Here is a 24777-nt window from a genome sequence, read left to right on the forward strand (position 1 = left end):
TTTGTCCCTGTTGGAGGAAAAGTTGCAAATTCTAGAAGAGCAAGGAGATCCTGCTGGAGAAAATAGCACAAAAAGGGTCTTATCCAAGACACAAGTGCTTTAATACAATCAAATTATACTCACCAGATAGAGCTTTAAATTGAGCTTGCAGGAAATATTCGCTGCAGCAGATCCACAGGTCCAGTAATGGCCACCATATAGATAAAAATTGGGAAACTCTGACATTGTCTGTCAGGTGATCGTATTGGGGCTGATATTTGAATCCTGTGTCTATTTGAAGCTTTGAAGTGTCTGTATCTATACATTTGTGGTATTTCCTGATGAAGAAGTCCCAGTACTTTGAAACGAGTTGAATAAAACCACATTTTAAGTAATATTCCTGGATCTTCAGTTATTCAGCAGCGCAGAATAAGTCCACTTTTTTTTCCCTAGTTTTTATCTATAAAGTCTAGAAGAGATAATAGCTACATTGAAAATGATTAAGGAAGGTGAGGAGTTCTTAGACAGAGAAGTATCTCTTTAGCATAACGAAAGAGAAGAAATTTGTAGTGTACCTGAAGAAACAGAGGAATGGAAGCATGTGACCCAGAGAAGCAGGAGGATCGGGAAGCAGTCAGCACCCATACTGCTCAGGAACCAGTACCAGGTTGTCACGCAGTAGAATGAGGATTAAATACATCAAGATAAGACTTTTCCCACAAAAAACAACCTTGTAAGCACTTAAAGTCATCTTGGATGGAGAAAGAGAAATGTGAAGAAGAAACAGAATGGTGGTCATGGAGGATTCCCTGTTGAGAGGAACAGAGGCCACCATCTGAAACCATATAACCTCAAGACAAATGTGCTGTCTTCTAGAAGCAAAAATCAAAGATATGTCTGACAGGATATCAGGACTTTTCAGACCTACAGATGACTACCCATTCTTACTAATACATGTGGGGACAAATGAAAGAAATGAGTTGGAAACCATCTGCAGTGACTTTGAAAACTTAGGCAAGAAAGTGAAAGAACTGGAAGCGCAGGTAGTCTTCTCATCCCTCCTCCAGTAGATGGCCATGGAACAAAGAGGTGGAACAACATTCTACAGGTAAGCAACTGGCTATGTTGATGGTGCCATCAGCGAGGATTTGGATTTCTGGATGACAGAGTGAATTACCTGTACGATGGACTACTTACTAGAGATGAGCTCCACCTTATCAAGACTGGAAAACACACATTTGGAAGTCACCTTGCTACACTCATCAGGACATCAGGAGAGCTTTAAACTAAAACATTGTGGGAAGAAAAGCAAAAGGCCAGGGAAAGCCATACAGTGAACAAATACTATTGAGAACTCTGCTATTAGAAGTGGAAAGGACAAACAAGGACAAATAGACAAGAATAATAAAAATATTGGAGAAAGAGCAACCGATCACAAGCTAAGCTGTTTCTATACATATGCACAGAGGATGGGAAACTAACAAGGAGAATTGGAACTATTAACGCAGGAAAAGAAATATGATGTCATTGGCATCACTGAAACTTGGTGCGATGATACACGATTGGAATACAAGGCTAGAAGGATGCAACTTATTTTCAAGAAGCAAACTTAATAAACGGGGAGGAGCTGTCGCATTGTATGTTAGAAACCATATACTGTATCTCCACAGAGATTGAAGCTTTAGAGACTAGTAGTTCTTTGGAAAATGGGTAAGAATATAAGGAGAGAACAACAGAAAGGACACCATTGTAGGAGTTTACTACAGGCCACCAGGGATAGCTGAACATAAAAATATGACTTAGTGAAAATGGGGGATTTCAGCTATGCAGACATTTGTTGGGAATCTCTTTCAGGCACAAATAACACTTCCAGCAAATTCTTATATTCTCTTGCTGACAACTTTATCTTCCAAAAGGAAGAGCGGAAAACAAGGGGATCTGCTACCTGGGAGGAAATGGTTGAGGAGGTAAGGGTTGCTGGGACTCTAGGAGGCAGAAATCATGTCATCATGTCGCATGGTGGATGTCCCATGTTGCATGGTGCATGTCGCATGGTGGATGTTGCATGGTGCATGTCACATGTCGCATGGTGCATGTCGCATGGTGCATGTCACATGCTGCTGTGCCAACACAGGGTGGAGTAGGGTGAACATGACAAGCTGCTGGACTATGAAAGAGGTGTAGACAGTGATGGATTGAGAAAGATGGGGTGTGCTTGGTATGTAAGATCAGTCAAAAACAGCAGGCTTGTCTAATTCCGTATTAGCGGACAGGCTTACAAGCACCCCAACTGTACAGGGTAAACAAGTGGAGGTTCTTTGGCCTATGTGACAACACTTGCCACGGTGAGGAAGGAAGAAGAATCAGAAGATGCGGTTGATGGGGTGAACGATGGTTGGCTAGACCTGCTATTCTGCATTTTAGCACAATGATATTCCCAGATTAATGCATGTTGATTGTGCATGAGCCAGTTCATGCATGTAGTACTGAAATTATTAAAAAAATTTTTACGGCTAACATGATTTTTTCGATTTTTGATGGGCTGAAAAATGACCCAAGATAGCCAACTGCAGAACCTCAATTGATGCTGTCCACTGCCAGAGCTAGGCCTCAGCAGCATATATAGCCTCCTCATCTTCCTCTTCCTCTACTGAGCTACTCAGCTGCATGCCTCTGGGTTTACACCAAGTGTGATCTACTACCTCATCGTCATCCTCTCTGTACTCCCACTACTCATCCTGAGAGTTACCCTCTTCCTCTTCCTGCCTTGACAGCATATTATAGCCTGCAGGCGCCTCAAATATTAGAGTTTTGTCACAAATGAATCACTTTCACCCAATGGGGTTAACGTCTCTTGATGAGGGTTTGGTTCATGCTTGGACAAAACTTGATCTGGCCATGGATCAAATTGAAAAAAAAATTTAGGCATCGGTGCAGATGATTTCCTCCTCTTGACTCTATGAATCTTTAGAGTACACATGGCATATAGTGATGATTGAGTGTTCTCGTTGCTCGGGTTTTCCCGAGCATGCTCAGGTGACCTCCGAGTATTTGTTATTGCTCGGAGATATAGTTTTCATCTCCTCAGTTGCATGATTTACGGCTTCCAGATACTCTGAATACATGTGAGGAATGCCTGTTTGTTAGGGAATTCCCACATGTATTCAGCCTATCTGGAAGCCGTAAATCATGCAACTGAGGCGATGAAAGCTATATCTCCGAGCAATAACAAATACTGGGAAAACCCGAGCAACGAGTACATTCGCTCATCACTAATGGCATACAATATGTGAAAAGATCTGCAGACATCTGCAGACACATCTGCAGACATCTGTGTTTCCCAACAGTCAGTTGGGCACTTGGAGAGTTGTGATGTGGGGGAAAAAAAGGTTAATTGGGGTGCCAACACTGAGGACTGTACTGTGTGTGATGTTAAGGTGGAGGAAGAGGATCAGAGGCCATTTGATGCAGCGCTTGCCATCTACTGGAGCACATGTTCTTTCTGGGTCTCATCTACAAAGCGTACCGTTGTACGGCTGCCAAGGAAAGGATGCAGAGTTGCCCATCCAGTAACAGAAGTTGTAAAAATGCTGTGCAAATTCTGACTGCAGCAAAACAAACCTGCTTCTCATTCCTCATATCATACCTGTCTCAACCCTAAACAGCTATTCACTACTTTCAATTCTTCCCTGCGTCCACCAGTTCCCCCTCCCTCTCCTCTCATCTCAGCTGAATGCTTTGCCTCACCACCTATGAATTTGACATAATAACATCCCACCTCATTCCAAACTTTACCATAGTCTTTATCACAGGCATAACCCATCTCTTCAACCTGTCAACAACTGGTGTATTCCATCCTGATTGAAACATACCTTGATCACACCAATCCTCAAAAAGCCCACCCTTGACCCATCCTCTGTGTCTACCTATTGCCCCATGTCATTTCTCCCCTATGCCTCCAAACTATTGGAACAACACGTCCATTTTGAACTGACCTCCCACCTCTCTTCCTGCTTCCTATTTGACCGTTTACAATCTGGCTTCAGACCACATCACTCCACTGAAACTGCTCTGACTAAAGTCACCAACAACCTACTAACCACTGAACGAAAGCAATGCAAGTTTGTCCTCCTCCTCCTGGACCTGGCATCTGTCTTTGACACAGTGGACCATTCCCTCTTACTACAGACTTTCTGATCTGTTGACATTACAGACTTGGCCCTTTGTAGCATCTCCTCGTACCTAACAGACAGGACATTCAGTATCTCCCACTCACACACCACTTCCTCATCTCGCCCCCCTTGTGTCGGTGTCCACCAAGGTTCAGTTGTAGGACCAGAAACTAACTATGCTTAAAGGGTGCACGTGTGCATTCCCTCCCTCTTAAAGGGACTGCTGGCATCAACCTAAGGTATTCCCAGCCTATAGCTGGTTGACACCTTCTATTTAAGGCTTCTCATTTAATATGGAGGTGCCTGAGCTATGTTGTTAGTTTGACTTGCATGCTTGCTAGTTGCCATCTGTCTAACACCCAGTCTAACCTGCACCTGACAGTGCTTTTCTGTTCCTCAGCCGGTCCCATCTGCATCTGTTGTTCCAGAGTCCCTACAGTGCCTGCCTGTAGGAGGTCAGCTGCCACCTTCTGTAGGTCAGTCATGGAGAAGCACCTGGTGCCACCTCTTTGCCCCACCTTGGGTCGCAGTTTTCGTCTGCTGTCACATGTCCGAATAAGGATTTGGTAGGCCACCTAGTTACGCCCCTTTCAGGCTTTCAGAGGGATATGGAGCAGAGATTACAACACCTTTCCCGTTACAATCTCCATCTGCTGGGTTGGCTCTAGTGAAAGAGGTGTCAGTCCCCGCTATACTAGTTCTGCTCTATTGCAATTGATACCACTTTGTTGGTGTCTGCCACTAATTTTTGTAAATGTGTAGACTCCTGCTGTTGCTGCTGCTGCTGGAGATATTTACAATAATTTGTGGAAATGTGAACAGTCCTGCTTACGTGTCTATCAGCTGAGTTGGGTGTAGTGGAAGACCTGTTGGTCCCTATTATACTATTTCTACTGTGGTAAAATTGATGCCACTTTGTTAGTGTCTGACACAAATTTTTGTACATGGGTAGATTCCGAGTTGGATTTTTTTCTACTTTTTTTTTCAGTTAACCATGAAATAAAATGGTAGGTGTCATTCTAAAGTACAACTAGTCTCACAAATTACAAACACTCATATTGCTTTGTCAGCAGGTAAATAAAAAAGTTACACAGCTCTTGGAAGAAAAGGAGGGAAAAATGAAAGGGCAAAATCAAAAACTTGATCAGTCCTTAAGAGGATGATGTACTTAATCAGAATCTATATCAAATGTAAATAAAATGAAAAAAAGGTATAGATATTCTATTCAATAAGATGTTATATCTTTAAAACAGTTAAATAAACTATGTTGGAGATCCGTAGAGATTTTCAGGAGACACAATCAATGTATAAAGGTTGGAAAATCTGAGCTGCTATTTTTATCTTTTGGTGTAGGACATTTCTGTGATGTAGCGTGACCTGTAGTTAATACACTCAGTAATGTTTGCAAGCTCCACAAGGATATTAAAAACTGCAGTTATATTAATCATTGAAATATAACAAACATGCTAGATCCTTACTTGCTTTCCTAAGAATGTCTTCCTGAATTCTCAGTATAAATAATCTTTAAGCAGACATAAAAGCCACCAAGAGAGCGTATTGGAAGAAGAATATCTGGGCGTGCAGGAAAAGCAGAGACCAGTGACCCTGGTACAGAATTAGTTCATGTTACCAAGGCCTGCAGAGCAATCTGACTTTTCTATCCCCATATTTAAAGGGAACCTGTCATCCCCAAAATCGAAGATGAGCTAAGCCCACCGGCATCAGGATACATCGGGGGCTTATCTACAGCATTCCAGAATGCTGTAGATAAGCCCCTGATGACGATGGGCTTAGCTCACCTTCGATTTTGGGGGTGACAGGTTCCTTTAATTTCCCAGAGGAACATTGCAAGGCTTAAAAGTTTCCTCACCTTGGCATGCCAGGCTTGACATGTCACTCTCCAGAAGGAGAAAAGTTACATCTTGGATTGCATCTACATAAGTATTTATATTATTTTCTATTAAAAAAAGCATCTAAATCTTTTTTGAAAAGCATCATTGTTTCCTGTTTTGATTAATAGTTCTCCCAGCAAAAACAGCCAGTCTCCTATGGATATTGAAAATTTATTTCTCCATTTATTTACTTGTACAAATCAATCATGCCCTCCTTTAGAAGTCTCTTAACAAGACTAAATAAATATACCATATTTTGCTGACTATAAGATGCACTTTTTCCTCCCAAATTTTAAAGGAAAATGGGGATGAGTCTTATAGTCCAAATGTAGCTTACAGGGGTGAGGCAGTGGTGGCAACGGAGCGGTGTCATAGAAGGCAGGGTCTCCACTGCAGGAATTCAGCAGTGACAAGAGTGGCACGAAGCTGCAGGCCCTGGGCTAGGAGGAGGGTGTGACCTGGCAGTGGGCTTCATGAAAATGTAGGCTCTCCCAGCGGTAGGCTTCAGGAAAATGGACTCTGAATAAGGCACATGTGCAGATTGAAATCTCCTGCAGCTGGGACCCTGCCTCTTGTGACCCCCCTCCAACACGGCCCCCAACCCACTCGGTAGGCTAAATTTGGACTATAAGATGGACCTACGATTGACAAATTAACATTTTTTTCTTAGTTTCCTTCTCAAAATTTGGGGTGCATTTTGTGGTCCGGTGCATCTTAGTCCATAAAATATGGTATTTTTTCAAATATTTCCTCATAATTAGGATCCTCCATGCCCCTTCTCTTATTTTTGACTTTTATACTAAAAAATTTCAAATGGCGCTCAAACAGTCAAAGAATATGTACCAATCTGTCCTCACCCAGAAAAGGGTTAAGGGCAAACATACAGATGATGTTGCTCTTAGGGTATGTGCACACGTTGCAGATTTGGCTGCGAATCTGCAGCGGATTTGGCCTTGCGGATCCCCAGCAGTTTTCTATGCGGTGTACAGTACCATGTTAACCTATGGAAAACCAAATCCGCAGTGCACATGCTGTGGAAAATTCCGCTCAGAAACGCTGCGGATTATTTGCAGATGTCAATTCTTTGTGTGGATTCCGCAGCGTTTTACACCTATTCCATGACAGCAATCTGCAGGTGTCAAAACGCAGGCGAAATCCACACAAAATTCGCAGGTAAAACGCAGGCAATTTTACCTGCGGATTCTGCAGAATCCGTGCGGAAAAATCTGCAACGTGTGCACATACGCTTAGAGCCCAATGTGAGGAATAACTATTAGTGTCACCGGAGACACAAAGTGGTTAGTAAAGTGTGTCTCCTAGAAATCTGGTTGAAATAGTGGCACTAGGTTGCGTATCTCAACAGAAATCCGGAATTCTAAAATTTCTGTTTTAGAGGGTATATATAATACACTTAAGTGGAAATAGCAGAGAATATGCAAAACCAGAAATGAAATGTAAATAAAATCACCCACTAAAAACCTTTTCCTAAAGACCTCAATTATTGGAGACCGTCAAGGGTCTCAGCAATGATCCACAGATGTATTGAGCATATGTAACCGTATGATAAGTAGACAAAGTTACCTTTGTTGCTGACAGTGTTCCCTCATTAGATGAGCGGTCTGAGCTGCAGACTTGTTTTTGAAAGGCTGGGTAGGTCGGTGCTTCGCTGGCGTTGAATAGCATGTGTCGGGAGGTAATAATCTTACCCGTCTGTCAGCTTTGGTCTCGTAGCTAGCAAAGTGGTGGGCTTGGGTCTGAAGGCTATATGGATGAGCAAGTGTAGAACGCCGAGCCCAAGAGAGTAATGTGTAGGAGAGGGTATGTCTGGAAAGTGTCAGTCCCTAACAACTGACAGGTCAAATATGCCAGCTATGTAGTGTTGCTACATAAACCTCAGTACACCAGCCTGTGTTGTTTTAAATAGACGTATGTGTGAGAGATGCCAGGCATGGGAAAAAAATGGGTGAACGTGGATTCACTCTGCGCTGCTGAATAAGTAAAAGTCCTGACGTATATCATATAGAATGTGGCTTTATTCAACGCGTTTCAAAGTTCTCAGACTTCTTCATTAGGAAAATACCTTGGTACATTTGGGGTATTTTCCTGATGAAGGAGTTTGAGAACTTTGAAACGCGTTGAATAAAGCAACATTCTATATGATATACGTCCGGTCTTTTACTTATTCAGCAGCGCAGAGTGAATCCACGTTTACTCATTTTTCTTCCTTCGGTTGGTCATCATTGGACCTGTGGATCTGCTGCAGCGAATACTGTTATAAGCCATAATTTGGCTCCATCTGATGAGTACAATCCTATTGTGTCTAGCAATCTGAATCCCGGATAAGACCCTACTTTGTGCTATTTCTCCAACAGTATCTATAGGCAAGGGGATCTGTACGTCTCCGTAAACCCCTGTGTGGTGGATGAATTAATAAATGAAATAAAATAAACTACTGGTGACCAGGGCCGTATTTGCCACTAGGCACTTGAGGGCACGTGCGGAGGGCAAGAGGATGCGGGGGGTGGCGGCACCTGAGCAAGTTTTTTTTGGGTGTTTTGGTTTTTTTTTTAGCCTGAGGGTCGGCCTGCCCACTCACCTCAGTCTTGCTGCTGCTGCGGGCACCTTCAGTCCGCCCCTGATCACATGACTTTGACGTCACCACAGGTTCTTTAGCTCTCCCTGCAACTTCTCCTTCCTGGTTGTGAGCTGTGCGGCTCCTGTTCTCTGGTATCAGCCAGGAGCACATTTCCGGTTTCCGCCATTCCGGTGAGATTACATAACAGTTTGATGGAGTTTTGATGCTTGTGGTAAATCTGTGAGAGGAGAGTGTGCGAGGCTGAAGTTGGTTTCTTATTCAGCAATTTTTTCTTTTCTGATTTTTGTATGTTTAACAACAAAAAATAATCATCACAATAATAACATACAATGCAGCGAGGTGCCCTGATGTGAATACACATAAAAACAGCTAAAAAATTATGAAACTGGCACAAAAATGGGCATCAAAGTGGGCACCGAAGGGCGTTAATGAAAGGGTCAAATGACTTTGGGCCACTGATCTCACACTGCAGACATATAGGACAGGGAGCCCCACATCAAACCCAGGTCCCTCCAGCCTGGCACAAATGGGTTCTGGGCATCAGAACTAGCATCAAAGTGGGCAGTCGATTTTGGTCATTTGAATAAGTAACTGATGTTTTCAAGGGGGTTAAATGACTTTGGGCCACTGATTTCACATATCTATTACTGCATATTGATGCTTCACATCAAACCAAGGAACCGCTAGCCTTGCCTAAATGAGTTCTGGGCATCAGAACTGGCATCAAAGTGGGCAAACAGCCGATTTTCACAGATGTGTATTCTTAGTGTGAGATCAGTGGCCCAAAGTAATTTAACCCCTTAAAAACATCAGTTACTTATTCAAATATGTAAAAATTGGCTGTTTGCCCACTTTGATACCAATTCTGATTCCCAGAATTCCTTTGGGCCAGGCTGGAGGAACCTGGGTTTGATGCAGGGGATCAATATCTGGGTATTTTAAGAGTGAGATCAGTGGCCCAAAGTCATTTAACCCTTTCATTAACACCCTTTGGTGCCCACTTTGATGCCCATTCTTGTGGCAGTTTTATAGTTTTTGTAGCTGTTTTTAAGTGTATTCACGTCAGGGCTCCTCACTGTATTGTATGTTATTATTGTGATGATTATTTTTTGTTGTTAAACCTATACAAAACAGAAAAGAAAAAATTGCTGAATAAGACACTGACGAATAAGAAACCAACTTCAGCCTCGTGGAGAGTGTGGGGTGAGATCAGAGATGTTCCTGTGGAGGCTCCTGTTCCACTCCTCAGTGTTTTGGATGTGCAGCATTGTATGGAACTGCACATGATGAAGTGGGGAAAGGGGACTGCACATGATGAAATGATAGGGTGATAAGGGGCTGCAAATGATGAAGGGGCACTGCAAATGAAGTGAAGGGGTGATAGGGGATTACAATGGATGAAGTAAGGTGACTTCAAATTAAAGTGGGGGGACAGCAAATGATGAAGTGGGGGAGAGGATGGGGACTGTAAATGATGAATTCAGTGTGAGGGACGGGGGACAGCAATTTAATTGAAGGTGGGGGTTGATTAGAGCAAATGATGAATTAATTATTATTAAGTAATGAATTTTGAGGGTGGGGGAGTAAATGATGTATTGAATGCAGAGAAGAGCAGTTGATAATAAATAGAGGGTGGGAGAGAAAGACATGACAATGAATTGGGGCGGGAGGGGCATGTAAATATAATGAATTGGGGTTAGGGTTAGTGCAGGAGGTACATAGTGGGGGGGCGTTGAGGATGAAGAGACTGGCAATGAATTGGGGAAAGAGTACAGGTGCTAATTAATTTATATTTTAAATGGAGAAATTTGCTATTTATAGTTAAGGTACCTTCACACTAAGCGACTTTACAACGATAACGATAGCGATCCGTGACGTTGCAGCGTCCTGGATAGCGATATCGTTGTGTTTGACACGCAGCAGCGATCAGGATCCCGCTATGAGATCGCTGGTCGTTGCTGAAAGTCCAGAACTTTATTTCGTCGCTGGATCTCCCGCTGACATCGCTGAATCGGTGTGTGTGACACCGATCCAGCGATGTCTTCACTGGTAACCAGGGTAAACATCGGGTTACTAAGTGCAGGGCCGCGCTTAGTAACCCGATGTTTACCCTGGTTACCATTGTAAAGGTAAAAAAAAACCCCACATACTCACATTCCGGTGCCCGGCGTCTGCTTCCCTGCACTCCTCCTGCATCCTGTGTATGTGCCGGCCGTAAAGCAGAGCGGTGACGTCACCGCTCTGCTCTGTGGGAGATGCCGGAGATGTTCAGCGCAGACACAGGATGCAGGAGGAGTGCAGGGAAGCGGATGCCGGGCACCGGAATGTGAGTATGTGTTTTTTTTTAACTTTTACAATGGTAACCAGGGCAAACATCGGGTTACTAAGCGCGGCCCTGCGCTTAGTAACCCGATGTTTACCCTGGTTACCAGGGGACTTCGGCATGGTTGGTCGCTGGAGAGCCGCCTGTGTGACAGCTCTCCAGCGACCACACAATGACTAAACAGCGACGCTGCAGCGATCGGCATCATTGTCTGTATCGCTGCAGCGTTGCTTAGTGTGAAGGTACCTTTAGTGGCAGATTATAATTGGTATGATGGGTTGCATAATAAGTAATTATATATTAATGGTGCATATCTGTCACGCTCACGCCCTGACTGAAGGGCATGAGTACGGGGGTTGTGGACCCATTGTGCCACAAACCAGACAACCCTGGAAGGGGCGTGGCTAGGACAGCTGCCTTGGTTTCCACTGGAGCCTCTGATGGTGAGGTCAGGCTTGTGTGGCAGGCAGCTACCAGGTGCCACTCCAGGGTGGTGTCTGGCTGTGGCTGCTGATCCCACTTGGGGAGACGGCACACTAGGACAGGTACGAGTAGCAGAGAGGCTGGTGAACCCGGCAATTACTCTGGCAGGTGGTCACGACAGAGACACGAGCAGGCAGGCACGGCTGAGACACAGGGCTGGCAGGCACGGCTGAGACACAGGTCAGGCAGGCACGGCTGAGACACAGAGCAGGCTGTTGTGTTGTATGAAGGAACAGGTAGAGACCTGTTCACACAGCGGATGCTAGTACTGGAACAGACAGGAGGGAGTGGAGTATGATGGAACAGGTTTGGACCTGTTCACACAGGAGGTGCAAGTACGGGTACTGACGGGAAGGAGTGAAGTATGACGAAACAGGTTAGGACCTGTTCACACAGGAGGAGAACCGCAAGGCTGCGGAGAAGGGCTGTAGAGCAGCAAGAGGTTCTGCAGCAGGAGCAAAGCGGAACCGCAAGGTATGTGGAGAGGAGCTGCAGCAAGAGGTTCTGCAACAGCAGCAGCGAAGCAGAGTGGAACCGCAAGGTATGCAGAGAGGAGCTGCAGCAAGAGGTTCTGCAGCAGTAGGGGCGAATGTTAGGGTTCTAAGAAGTAACCCGAAAGTTGATCCTCTGGGTCACGGCTCCAGAGCCCTGAGAACGAGCTGACCAGGTGGAACCACCCCCTATAAAGGGAGTGTTAGGTACGGGCCCAAGGGGGATGTAACCACAACTGCTGGAAGCAAAGGGGCGACCAAGGGCAATGCAGGAAGAGGGAAAAATTGGGTACAGAGGAAATGTGGGAGGCAAGCGGAACTGGGACAAGTAGAGACCAATGGCGACTTGAAACTGAAAGAGAGGAAAAAGCAAACGATAATGAGAGCATAATTACAGGCAGCACGGTGGCGCAAGGACAATATCTGCCAAGAGTTTGTTTGTTCTCTCCGTGTTTGCATGGGTTTCCTCCGGGTACTCCGGTTTCCTCCCACATTCCAAAGACATACTGATATGGAATTTAGATTGTGAGCCCCAACGGGGACAGCCATGATAATGTGTGCAACCTGTAAAGCGCTGCAGAATATGTTAGCGCTATATAAAAATAAAGATTATTATTATGAGAGAAATGAAAGGAGACCGGGCAAGGAGAACACAGAGACCCAGGGAACACAGAGACTGAGAGGTTACTGTAAACACAGAGCTGGCAGGCAGAGACACAACAAACACAGTAGGGACACAGGAACCACAGACAAGGAAGGAGGAAATGTCGGAAAGCCCACTAGGCAGAGGAGAAGGGAAGGCAAATGGACAGGACCAGAGAAAACAGCAAAGGACGAGGAAGGACGCCAGCAGAGATGCAGGCTCCACAACGTACAATAAACAGGCATCTTACCTCAAAAGATGCTGAGCAGAAATACTCGGTGGGTGACACCATGATGTGGCGGAGCCACCGGGTCACGACCTCCCATGGAACATAGTGGCGGGAGAAGCGCGACCGCGCATGCACGAACCGCCGACGCGCCGCGACCCTGAGAAGTCGGGAAGAGAGTGGTGAGGGACATGGTTGGGGAGGTGCTGGAAAGAGACAGATGGGTAAGGACCCAAGGCCGTAACAGTACCCCCTCCCTTACTCCCCCTCTTTTTAATGCTGGAGAGGAACCTCCTCATGATATGCAGAGCATTGATGTTCTCCCGGGGTTCCCACGATCTCTCCTCAGGACCAAATCCTTTCCAATCAATCAGAAAAAAGTCCTCCCTCTAACAGTCTTTTTGGCTAGAATATCTAATACATCAAAGACACCATCAGAAGTGCTGGGTTGAGGAGAGCGAGATGGAGAAGAGTGAAAGCGATTAAACACTGCGGGTTTGAGGAGCGACACATGGAAAGCATTGGGAATTCGTTGAGAGGCAGGCAATTTCAACTTGTAGGCCACGTCATTAATACAACTTAAAATTTCAAAGGGACAAATGTAGCCTGGTCCTAGTTTATGAGAAGGAATCTTAAGTCTGGCATAGCGTGAAGAAAGCCAGACTTTATCAACTGGAAGATATGGGGGAGCGCCCAGGCGTTTCTTGTCGGCGTTCCTCTTAATCCTGCTACTAGCTTTTTCAAGAGCCTTTTTAGTCTCCTCCCAAATTTTAGAGAATTCCAAGGACTGGGAGTCCGCAGCTGGTACACCCGAGGTGGGGGAAATGGAAAGTGGGATGCCGGGATGTTGCCCAAAGACCACAAAGAAGGGAGACTTAGAAGAGGATTCACTGGAGTGATTGTTGTAGGCGAACTCAGCCCATGGAAGGAGAGAGACCCAATCATTCTGGTGTGCATTGGAGAAGTGCCAAAGGTAGGATGTTAGGGCTTGATTGACTTGCTTCACTTGACCATTGGACTGAGGATGATAGGCGGAGGAGAAATCCAGGGTTACTCTCATTAAACCGCAAAGGGCCCTCCAGAAATGAGAGGTGAATTGGACCATTCGGTCGGATATAATATGAAGTGGGAAGCTGTGAAGTCGGAAGACATGGTGCAAGAAAATCTTCGCCAACTCAGGGGCAGAAGGCAGTCCAGGCAAAGAAACGAAGTGGGTCATCTTGGAAAACTGATCCACGACCACCAAGATAGCGGTACAATTCGAGGAACAAGGTAAATCAGTGACAAAGTCCATAGCAATATGGCTCCAAGGAACTGAAGGCACAGGGAGTGGATGCAGGAGTCCAGAAGGTAGCTACCTGGGGACTTTGTTTTTGGCACAAGATGAGCAGGAAGCGGTGAACTCCAAGACATCCTGGCGAAGCGACGCCACGAATAATGGTGGGAGATAAGAGAGAGAGTCTTCTTGACTCCGGCATGCCCAGCAAACTTTGAGGAATGACCCCAACGCAAGACTCTCACCTTGTCACGATCCGACACCAAGGTTTTGCCACGTGGTGGGGTGATCACATTTAAAGGAGCCACGGTGATGATCCTAGCTGGATTGATGATATGTGCTGGGCTCTCCTCTACGTCCAGGGGCTGGAAGGACCTTGATAGGGCATCATCTTTGATGTTCTTATTACCAGGTCGAAAGTGGAGTTCGAAGTCAAAACGTCCGAAGAACAAGGACCACCTGGCTTGCCGAGGGTTGAGCCTTTGGGCGGACTGAATGTAGGCCAAATTCTTGTGATCCGTGAATATGATGAAGGGATTAACGGCCCCTTCAAGAAGATAACGCCAGTCCTCTAAAGCCAGTTTAATGACCAGTAGTTCCTTGTCCTCAATGGAATAATTATGCTCAGGGGAGGAGAAAGCTTTAGAGAAGAAGCTACAAGTGACTAAGTGACCAGAGGTGGACTTTTGCAAAAGAACTGCCCCAGCTCCAACAGAAGATGCGTCAACCTTGATGATAAATGGCCTATTGGTGTCCAGACAGTGGAGCACAGGAGCCATAGCAAATTCTTGTTTCAGAGTTTGGAAGGCGTCCTCTGCCCCTGAGGAACAGTGATTGGGATTAACCCCTTTTCGAACAAGGGCAAAAATTGGTCTGGTCAAGGAGGAGAAATGAGGGATAAATTGCCTATAGTAATTGGCAAAGCCAAGAAAACGCTGGATTGCCTTTACTCCAAGGGGATGTGGCCAGTTGAGGATGGCAGATACTTTCTCGGGATCAATCTTTAGGCCGGAATTCGAAACAATATATCCAAGGAAGGGTACAGAGGACTGCTCGAAGACACACTTCTCTATCTTAGCAAAAAGATGATTCTCCCTTAGACGTTGTAAAACTTGACAAACATCATGCTGGTGGGTGGATAGATTTGGGGAAAAGACGAGAATGTCGTCTAGGTAGACCATGACACTGGAGTAGAGGAGATCTCCGAAAATATAATTTACAAATTCTTGGAATACCGCTGGAGCATTGCAGAGGCCAAATGGCATGACTAAATACTCATAGTGACCATCACGTGTGTTGAATGCAGTCTTCCACTCATCTCCTGCGCGAATTCGGACCAGGTTATAGGCTCCTCGAAGGTCAAGCTTGGTAAATATTCTCGCTCCCCTCAGACGCTCAAAGAGCTCAGGGATAAGAGGCAACGGGTATTTGTTCTTCACTGTAATGTTGTTTAAGCCTCTGTAATCAATACAAGGACGAAGGGAGCCATCCTTTGTCTTTACGAAGAAGAAGCCCACACCAACTGGAGAAGATTAAACAAAGACTCTGTAGTAGAGGTCAAGCGACCCGGCTCGTCGAATACTCGATGAAAGGTCTCCAGAAAACTTGATAGCTGAGAGACCACAGGGATTAACCCATGCCAAAGCATTCCCTTCCAGGTGGGAAATCATGAAGGCCACCTTGGTCCGATCAGTAGGGTATTGCAGAGGCAAGAGTTCAAAATGGAGGCGACATTGATTTAGGAAACCCCGACTCAGTTTGGGATCTACATTACACCGAGGTGGTTTAGCCAAACAGGGAGGGGGGTGAGGAGTCAAGGCTGGAGTGGGAGTAGAAGCAGCCGGCTGCAAGGAGAGCAACCGGCTGTCCACAGACGCCATATAGCTAAGAATATGATCCCGTGTGTCTCGCTGCTGAGCCAGTTCCTGTTGCAGACTAGCCAGCTGAGAGGTGTTCCCCGGATATAGAAAAAAAAAATTCCTCCTCCAAGATGGCACCGCCCGCGACTGTGCAGTAGCAGCTCGGAGATAGTTAAGATGGTGCAGGTGCGAGTGGCACCATCTTGGAGGAGGAATTTTTTTTCTCCAGTATGATAGTAGCATCTATCGGATCACAGCTATAGACACCGATAGCTCCTGCGCAGGCAGCGCTATCTTGGAGGAGGAATTTTTTTTCACCGCAGGCGCATGCGCAGTAGCAGCTATCGGATCCCAGCCACAGACACCGATAGATGCTACTGCGCAGGCACGGTGGGCGCCATTTTCAAATTGATTTATTAATTTTTTCCTAGCTGAATAACATGAAGAAAATGTATTGGCACATAAAACAATGCGATTATGCTGCAGAGCAGGTGCCACGGCTGGACCTGCCTGCAGAAGGTTTTTTGTTTTTTTCTAAGTATGTACAGATACAGTGGGGCAAAAAAGTATTTAGTCAGTCAGCAATAGTGCAAGTTCCAGCACTTAAAAAGATGAGAGGCGTCTGTAATTTACATCATAGGTAGACCTCAACTATGGGAGACAAACTGAGACAAAAAAATCCAGAAAATCACATTGTCTGTTTTTTTATCATTTTATTTGCATATTATGGTGGAAAATAAGTATTTGGTCAGAAACAAACAATCAAGATTTCTGGCTCTCACAGACCTGTAACTTCTTCTTTAAGAGTCTCCTCTTTCCTCCACTCATTACCTGTAGTAATGGCACCTGTTTAAACTTGTTATCAGTATAAAAAGACACCTGTGCACACCCTCAAACAGTCTGACTCCAAACTCCACTATGGTGAAGACCAAAGAGCTGTCAAAGGACACCAGAAACAAAATTGTAGCCCTGCACCAGGCTGGGAAGACTGAATCTGCAATAGCCAACCAGCTTGGAGTGAAGAAATCAACAGTGGGAGCAATAATTAGAAAATGGAAGACATTCAAGACCACTGATAATCTCCCTCGATCTGGGGCTCCACACAAAATCCCACCCCGTGGGGCCAGAATGATCACAAGAATGGTGAGCAAAAATCCCAGAACCACGCGGGGGGACCTAGTGAATGAACTGCAGAGAGCTGGGACCAATGTAACAAGGCCTACCATAAGTAACACACTACGCCACCATGGACTCAGATCCTGCAGTGCCAGACGTGTCCCACTGCTTAAGCCAGTACATGTCCGGGCCCGTCTGAAGTTTGCTAGAGAGCATTTGGATGATCCAGAGGAGTTTTGGGAGAATGTCCTATGGTCTGATGAAACCAAACTGGAACTGTTTGGTAGAAACACAACTTGTCGTGTTTGGAGGAAAAAGAATACTGAGTTGCATCCATCAAACACCATACCTACTGTAAAGCATGGTGGTGGAAACATCATGCTTTGGGGCTGTTTCTCTGCAAAGGGGCCAGGACGACTGATCCGGGTACATGAAAGAATGAATGGGGCCATGTATCGTGAGATTTTGAGTGCAAACCTCCTTCCATCAGCAAGGGCATTGAAGATGAAACGTGGCTGGGTCTTTCAACATGACAATGATCCAAAGCACACCGCCAGGGCAATGAAGGAGTGGCTCGTAAGAAGCATTTCAAGGTCCTGGAGTGGCCTAGCCAGTCTCCAGATCTCAACCCTATAGAAAACATTTGGAGGGAGTTGAAAGTCCGTGTTGCCAAGCGAAAAGCCAAAAACATCACTGCTCTAGAGGAGATCTGCATGGAGGAATGGGCCAACATACCACCAACAGTGTGTGGCAACCTTGTGAAGACTTACAGAAAACGTTTGACCTCTGTCATTGCCAACAAAGGATATTTTACAAAGTATTGAGATGAAATTTTGTTTCTGACCAAATACTTATTTTCCACCATAATATGCAAATAAAATGATAAAAAAACAGACAATGTGATTTTCTGGATTTTTTTGTCTCAGTTTGTCTCCCATAGTTGAGGTCTACCTATGATGTAAATTACAGACGCCTCTCATCTTTTTAAGTGGTGGAACTTGCACTATTGCTGACTGACTAAATACTTTTTTGCCCCACTGTATTTATTATGCAAACTAGGGGCAGGTCAGTGAGGGATCTGTGACCTGTCAGCAGTCTGCATTCTGAATACCTAATCAGAGCTCCACATTAAGACCCCCCCACAGGCCGTCCTGCATGCACAAGCATATAATTAACTCAAAACTGAAAATAAAGATTAAACAACAACCACAAGACGGATTTCATCAACCAAGGTATCATTTTAATCAGTATTACGGCGCCGACCTGACACTGTCCATAGGTTACTGTGCACAATCTTGCTGCCAGCTTCCCTTTAAAAGAATGAATGAAGTCATATTACATTGTGTTATAGATATGATTGCAAATCTATAATAAGTCTCGTAATTAAACCAGAGCTTGCAATCTAGCAAGTTGCTTTCACATGACTCCCTATGAAGCTGACCCCATCCTGGCTAGCAGATGTACAACCTCAACTTGGATGCACAGGAATGTGGAGAAGGACAGATTTACAATTGGTAGAGATAAGCTGGAGAGAAAACATAAAATCTCTTTGTCTTCTTTATAGAAATTATGAAGTGAGGTTTTTATGAACTGTATTGATATAATAGATAGGTATGTCATATATTTGGAAGCGGGATGAAATGATGAACGCAAAGCATGGTTTCTAGTGATGAGCGAGTGTACTCGTTGCTTGGGTTTTCCCGAGTACACTCGGGTGATCTCCGAGTATTTGTTAGTGTTCGGAAATTAAGTTTTCATTGCCGCAGCTGAATGATTTACAGTTATGATCTTTGTTCAATACTGGGCTGTAAGATACATTGCTGTGCAGGATTGACACATGTTTTCACTGGATACTTTAACCAGGGTGCTTCCCTTCATAAATCTGAGCCATTTTCATGAGATCAGGTTTAGTGACTTTCTTTCATGTTTCCTTTTTATTTTATGTAGTTGTATATGCTGCATTGTTTTGTCCCTTTTGTAAAATCTTTTGTATGTTTTATAAACACTGCCTATAATTCTGGATTAAACATAAAATCTAATAGCTGTTTCCATTGCCCTGTAAACCGCACCCCTGAAGCCGTATGCTAATTGTATCTGGTGTCCAATCGGACTGTATAAATGATTAGTAGTGGCATTGAGTAGTTTCCTTGGTTATTGCAGAGTTGTCAGTGACCGCTCCATCACTAGTCAGACAATTTCATAATTGTCCTGATGATTGGAGGCAGCAGAGTTGCGTTCCCTGACAAAAGGGCAATGGTGGATCCTTGTCTGTGTGTACTTGACAATTGGTGGCAGCGGTGGGATCTACTAGACCCCCCCGGCTGTGCATCTTTGACAGTTTATGGCAATGATGGGATCTGACTGACCAGACCTGACCCCCCCGGCTGTGTATTTTGACAATTGGTGGCAGCGACAAGATCTGTGTGCTTCCCCGGCTGTGCATCTTTGACAATTAGGGGCAGTGGTGGGATCTTTGTGACCCCCATGACTGTGCATCTTTGTCAATTGGTGGTAGCGGTGGGATCTTTGTGACCCCCCTCATGGCTGTGCATCTTTGACAATTAGTGGTAGTGGTGGGATCTTTGTGACCCCCCTTCCCGGCTGCGCATCTTTGACAATTAGTGGCAGTGGTGGGATCTGCATGACCCCCAATCAAAGACTGTGTATCTTTGACAATTAGTGGCAGCAGTGGGATCTGCGTGACTTACCTGGCTGTGTATATTTGACAATTAGTGGCAGCGATGGGATCTGTGTTACCCACCTCCACCTGTGTATTTTGACAATTCATGGCATCAGTGTGATCTGTGTGACCCCTCCCAGCTGTGTAACTTTGACAATTGGTGGCAGCAGTGTGATCTGTTTGACCCCCCTGTTGTGTATCTTTGAAAATTGGTGGCAGCGGTGTGATCTGTGTGACCCCCCTGGCTGTGCATCTTTGACAATTGGTGGCAGCGGTGGGATCTGTGTGACCTCCCTAGCTGTGTAGCTTTGACAATTGGTGGCAGCGGTGGGATCTGCGTGACCCCCAGTCAAAGACTGTGTATCTTTGACAATTAGTGTCAGCTGTGGAATCTGCGTGACCTCCCCCCTCCCGGCTGTGTAACTTTGACAATTGGTGGCAGAGGTGGGATTTGCATGACCACCCTCCTCCTGGCTGTGTATTATGACAATTAGTGGCAGCTGTGGGATCTGCATGACCCCCAATCAAAGACTGTGTATCTTTGACAATTAGTGGCAGCGGTGGGATCTGCGCAACTTCTCTGGCTGTGTATATTTGACAATTAGTGGCAGCGATGGGATCTGTATTACCCACCCCCACCTGTGTATTTTGACAATTCGTGGCATCAGTGTGATCTGCGTGACCCCTCCCAGCTGTGTATCTTTGAAAATTGGTGGCAGCGGTGTGATCTGTCTGACCTCCCTAGCTGTGTAGCTTTGACAATTGGTGCCAGCGGTGGGATCTGCATGACCCCCTCCCCCTGGCTGTATATTATGACAATTAGTGGCAGCGGTGGGATCTGCGCAACTTCTCTGGCTGTGTATATTTGACAATTAGTGGCAGCGATGGGATCTGTATTACCCACCCCCACCTGTGTATTTTGACAATTCGTGGCATCAGTGTGATCTGCGTGACCCCTCCCAGCTGTGTAACTTTGACAATTGGTGGCAGCAGTGTGATCTGTTTGACCCCCCTGGCTGTGCATCTTTGACAATTGGTGGCAGCGGTGGGATCTGTGTGACCTCCCTAGCTGTGTAGCTTTGACAATTGGTGCCAGCGGTGGGATCTGCATGACCCCCCTCCCCCTGGCTGTATATTATGACAATTAGTGGCAGCTGTGGGATCTGTGTGACCTCTCCCCTCCCGGCTGTGTAACTTTGACAATTGGTGGCAGCGGTGCGATCTGTGTGACTGCCCTGGCTGTGTATCTTTGACAATTATTGGCAGCGGTGGGATCTGCGTGACCCCCAATCAAAGACTGTGTATCTTTGACAATTAGTGGCAGCGGTGGGATCTGCGTGACCCACTCCCAGCTGTGTATTTTGACAATTCGTGGCATCAGTGTGATCTGCATGACCCTTACCAGTTGTGTAACTTTGACAATTGGTGGCAGCGGTGGGATCTGCGTGACCCCCCTCCCCCGGCTGAATATTTTGAGAATTAGTGGCAGCTGTGGGATCTGCGTGACCTCTCCCCTCCCAGCTGTGTATCTTTGACAGTTGGTGGCAGCGGTATGATCTGTGTGATCCCCTGGCTTTGTATCTTTGACAATTGGTGGCAGTGGTGCAATCTATGTGACTGCCCTGGCTGTGTATCTTTGACATTTAGTGGCAGCGGTGGGATCTGCGTGACCCTCCCTCCAGCTGTGTATTTTGACAATTGGTGGCAGCAGTGGGATCTGTGTGACCCCTCCTGCCTGTGTAACTTTGACAATTGGTGGCAGTGGTGTGATCTCCCTGGCTGTGTATCTTTGACAATTGGTGGCAGTGGTGGGATCTGCATGACCCCCCTCCAGCTGTGTATTTTGACAATTGGTGGCAGCAGTGGGATCTTTATGACCCCTCCCGGCTGTGTAACTTTGACAATTGGTGGCAGTGGTGTGATCTGTGTGACCTCCCTGGTTGTGTATCTTTGACAATTGGTGGCGGCAGTGTGACCTGTGTGACTTTCCTGGTTGTGTAACTTCGACAATCAGTGGCGGCAGTGTGATCTGTGTGACCCACCTTGGATGTGTAACTTCGACAATTGGTGGCAGTGGTGTGATCTGTGTGACCTCCCTGGTTGTGTATCTTTGACAATTGGTGGCGGCAGTGTGACCTGTGTGACTTTCCTGGTTGTGTAACTTCGACAATCAGTGGCGGCGGTGTGATCTGTGTGACCTCTCTGGCTGTGTATCTTTGACACATTGTAAATTGTGACTATAATTGATTCAAGTACAAGTTACTTCAGGGTCATGAAGGTGAAAATAAAATGCTGCTCAGGCTTGCAGGTCTATTCGCAGAAACAAACAATGTTTAAATATTAAGAAGACTATATTAAATGGAACATGCCACCTTCAAAACCACTATTTACCTGCAGATATAGTTGTAATCTGTATTTAAATAGTATTTAAATCATGTCTGTAAGGTTTACTAGAGCAGCTGCTATAAGGAGAAAATTATTATTTTTTTCTCTGCAGACACTGAGTCATTTGGGCCGTACAGCCAGTGTGAGGCTACATTTGCATGATGAGCTTTTGGTGATTTTTTGACTCTGACGAATATCTGCATCATTTCTGCACCTACAGTTGTGCTCAAAGTTTACATACCCTGGTAGAATTTTTGCTTTCTTGGCCTTTTTTCAGAGAATATGAAAATGATAACACCAAAACTTTTTCTCCACTCCTGGTTAGTGGTTGGGTGAAGCCATTTATTGTCAAACTACTGTGTTTTCTCTTTTAAAATTATGATGACAACCCAAAACATCCAAATGACCCTGATCAAAAGTTTACATACCCCATTTGCTGGAACTGTAAGATGCTGCCTTTTTGCCACAGAAAAACGCACATCCTAGGGAACGTAGCCTTACAACCACCTTTCACTATACAGAGAGTGTGCTGTAGGCCGGAGTCACAATACCGTATAATATGGGAGAGTGATATGTGAGAAAATATCTCACAGCAATCGGACCAGTGTTAATCTGTGGGGCAGCTCACATCAGCCTTTATTTTCCCAGCCGTATTCAGAGTGTGAGTAAAATCGCAGCATGCTGCGATTGGCATCGAGAATTGGTCGAGACTTTCCAATGAAAGCCTATTAGTGCGAGAAAAAAAATCGCACAGCACTCAAGACCATGCGAGTTTTTACGCACCCGTGTCCTTTGAAAAGCCGGCAATTCATGTGTCGCATATAGTAAAATCACACTGACAGGTTAGAATAGAATCGATAGAATAGATATATACACTTTGAATACATATGCATATATAGATGTCAGTGACACACACATATACAGGTCCCGGGACCTGTCTGCAGTGCTGTCAGACTGGTCCCGGGAGTTCACAGCCAGTGAACTCACTTCACCTTTCTGACGTCAGTGCAAGCACCATGGGAAAATTTCCCATGGCGCTCACGCCGACGTCACATAGGTGAAGTAAGTTCATTGGCCGTGAACTCGCAGGACCTGTCAGACGGCACTCGCGAGCAGGAGAACTTTCTCATGCTCGCGGTGCCCTCAGACAGGGAACAGCATTTCACAGGGAGACACTGAGCACACGGTGCTCAGTCTCGACTGGATGACAGGCTGTGTGGTCGCATCATTCATCCATGCAGCCTGACATCTAGATGTAACAGAGCTGGACCCGTAGTGGGACAAATGGATTAAAAGCATCTCTGCGGAAAGGTGAGGAATTCTCTAGTTTGTTTTTTTTACCTCTTTTGCAGATGACATCGGGGGAATGGGCAAAGTCGTAAGTATGGTTTAATTAAGAAAGTTAACGGAGTCTGTGTCGTTCTTTCAATCAAATGACTTTTTACTGGGTCTCTGTGTTTTCTTACAACGTGACTATGGGGTTAGTAATGGGGACATCTTATTAACGCCTCTCTATTACTAACCTCTGGGCTTGATGTCACCTGACAATAGAAGGGTGACATCAACCCCCTTAACTACCACCCCAATTGCCATTGCTACAGGGCAAGTGGGAAGAGCGAGGCTAAGTACCAGAATTGGCGCATCTTAGAGATGCACCTTTTCTGGGGCGGCTGAGAGCGCATGTTTTTAGCCTGGGGGGCCCATATCCATGGCCCCTTCCTAGGCTATTAATATCAGCACACAGCTGTCTGCATAGCCTTTGCTGGTTATTAATTATAGGGGGACCCTGTGTCATTTATTGGGGGGCCCCCATTTTAACCCCTTACCGACATCAGGCGTACATGTACGCCGATGTCAGGGTTCCTCCCTTTGATATGGGCTCCGGCAGTGAGCCCACATCTTTCCAGGGACATGTCAGTTGTTTTGAACAGCAATAACCGCTGGTGGAATCGCGATCCACCCATGGCTATTAACCAGTTAAATGCCGCTGTCAGACTCTGACAGCGGCATTTAAATTGCATTTCCGGCCATCGGCCTGGAAATATGCACAGCGGTGACCCCCGTTTCATGATCGCGGGTCACGTATGTCTTGGCATGACAACTTGAGGTCTCCTGGAGACCTCTATGGTTCTCAATGCCAGATTGCTGTGAGCACCACCCAGTGGTCGACGCTCATAGCATATTCTGACTCATGGGTATGTAGAACGCAGTGGTGCCTGGATAGACCTATTCTTTTGGGCGCTTCCGTATTGACCTGTACTCACGTTCATACCGATTTATCAGATAGCTTAACTCAGCCACGTTCTCATGTAAGAAGACTCCAGGAAAAGAGGATTGCTTTAACCGAAATTCTTGTATTATGATGAAAGTAGCAGGTAAAAAGGAATATTCAACAGAGGACATGTAATAGGATGCATACAGATATGGGGATGATGACAAAATGGAGAATAAGGGCGTGAACAAACATACATCACAGGACTACAGTGAGAGAGTTGGGACAAAATACAGGGAAAAGCAAACTTCTGCCTAGAAAGAAGGATAGAACACAAGCAATGCAAACAGTGAATGATTTCCCAAGTCGTGGGACATGACACTCCCCGTCTGAAATCCTTGGATTTCACGATGTCCGTAATTTTTCGAAGTCGTTCGAACCTGA

At 45.6% G+C, this 24777-nt stretch overlaps 1 protein-coding gene across 4 annotated transcripts in view; it reads right to left on the reverse strand.

Annotated features, from left to right (window-relative positions):
- PLA2G4C (phospholipase A2 group IVC) overlaps window positions 1-24777 on the reverse strand; it is a 177780-nt gene that overhangs the window by 141915 nt on the left and 11088 nt on the right. The window contains exon 1 of one of the 4 annotated variants that reach the window (XM_077297869.1): window positions 7625-7755. The exons of 2 other annotated variants lie outside the window; for them this stretch is intronic. The gene's annotated coding sequence lies outside the window, so the exon portion shown is untranslated. Of the gene's footprint in view, window positions 1-5629; window positions 5759-7624; window positions 7756-24777 lie in introns of those variants that run through there. One more of the 4 variants, XM_077297878.1, reaches the window with a different exon arrangement.

The sequence above is a fragment of the Ranitomeya variabilis genome, chromosome 1 (genome assembly GCF_051348905.1).
Source record: "Ranitomeya variabilis isolate aRanVar5 chromosome 1, aRanVar5.hap1, whole genome shotgun sequence".
In the NCBI taxonomy this organism is placed as follows: domain Eukaryota; kingdom Metazoa; phylum Chordata; class Amphibia; order Anura; family Dendrobatidae; genus Ranitomeya; species Ranitomeya variabilis.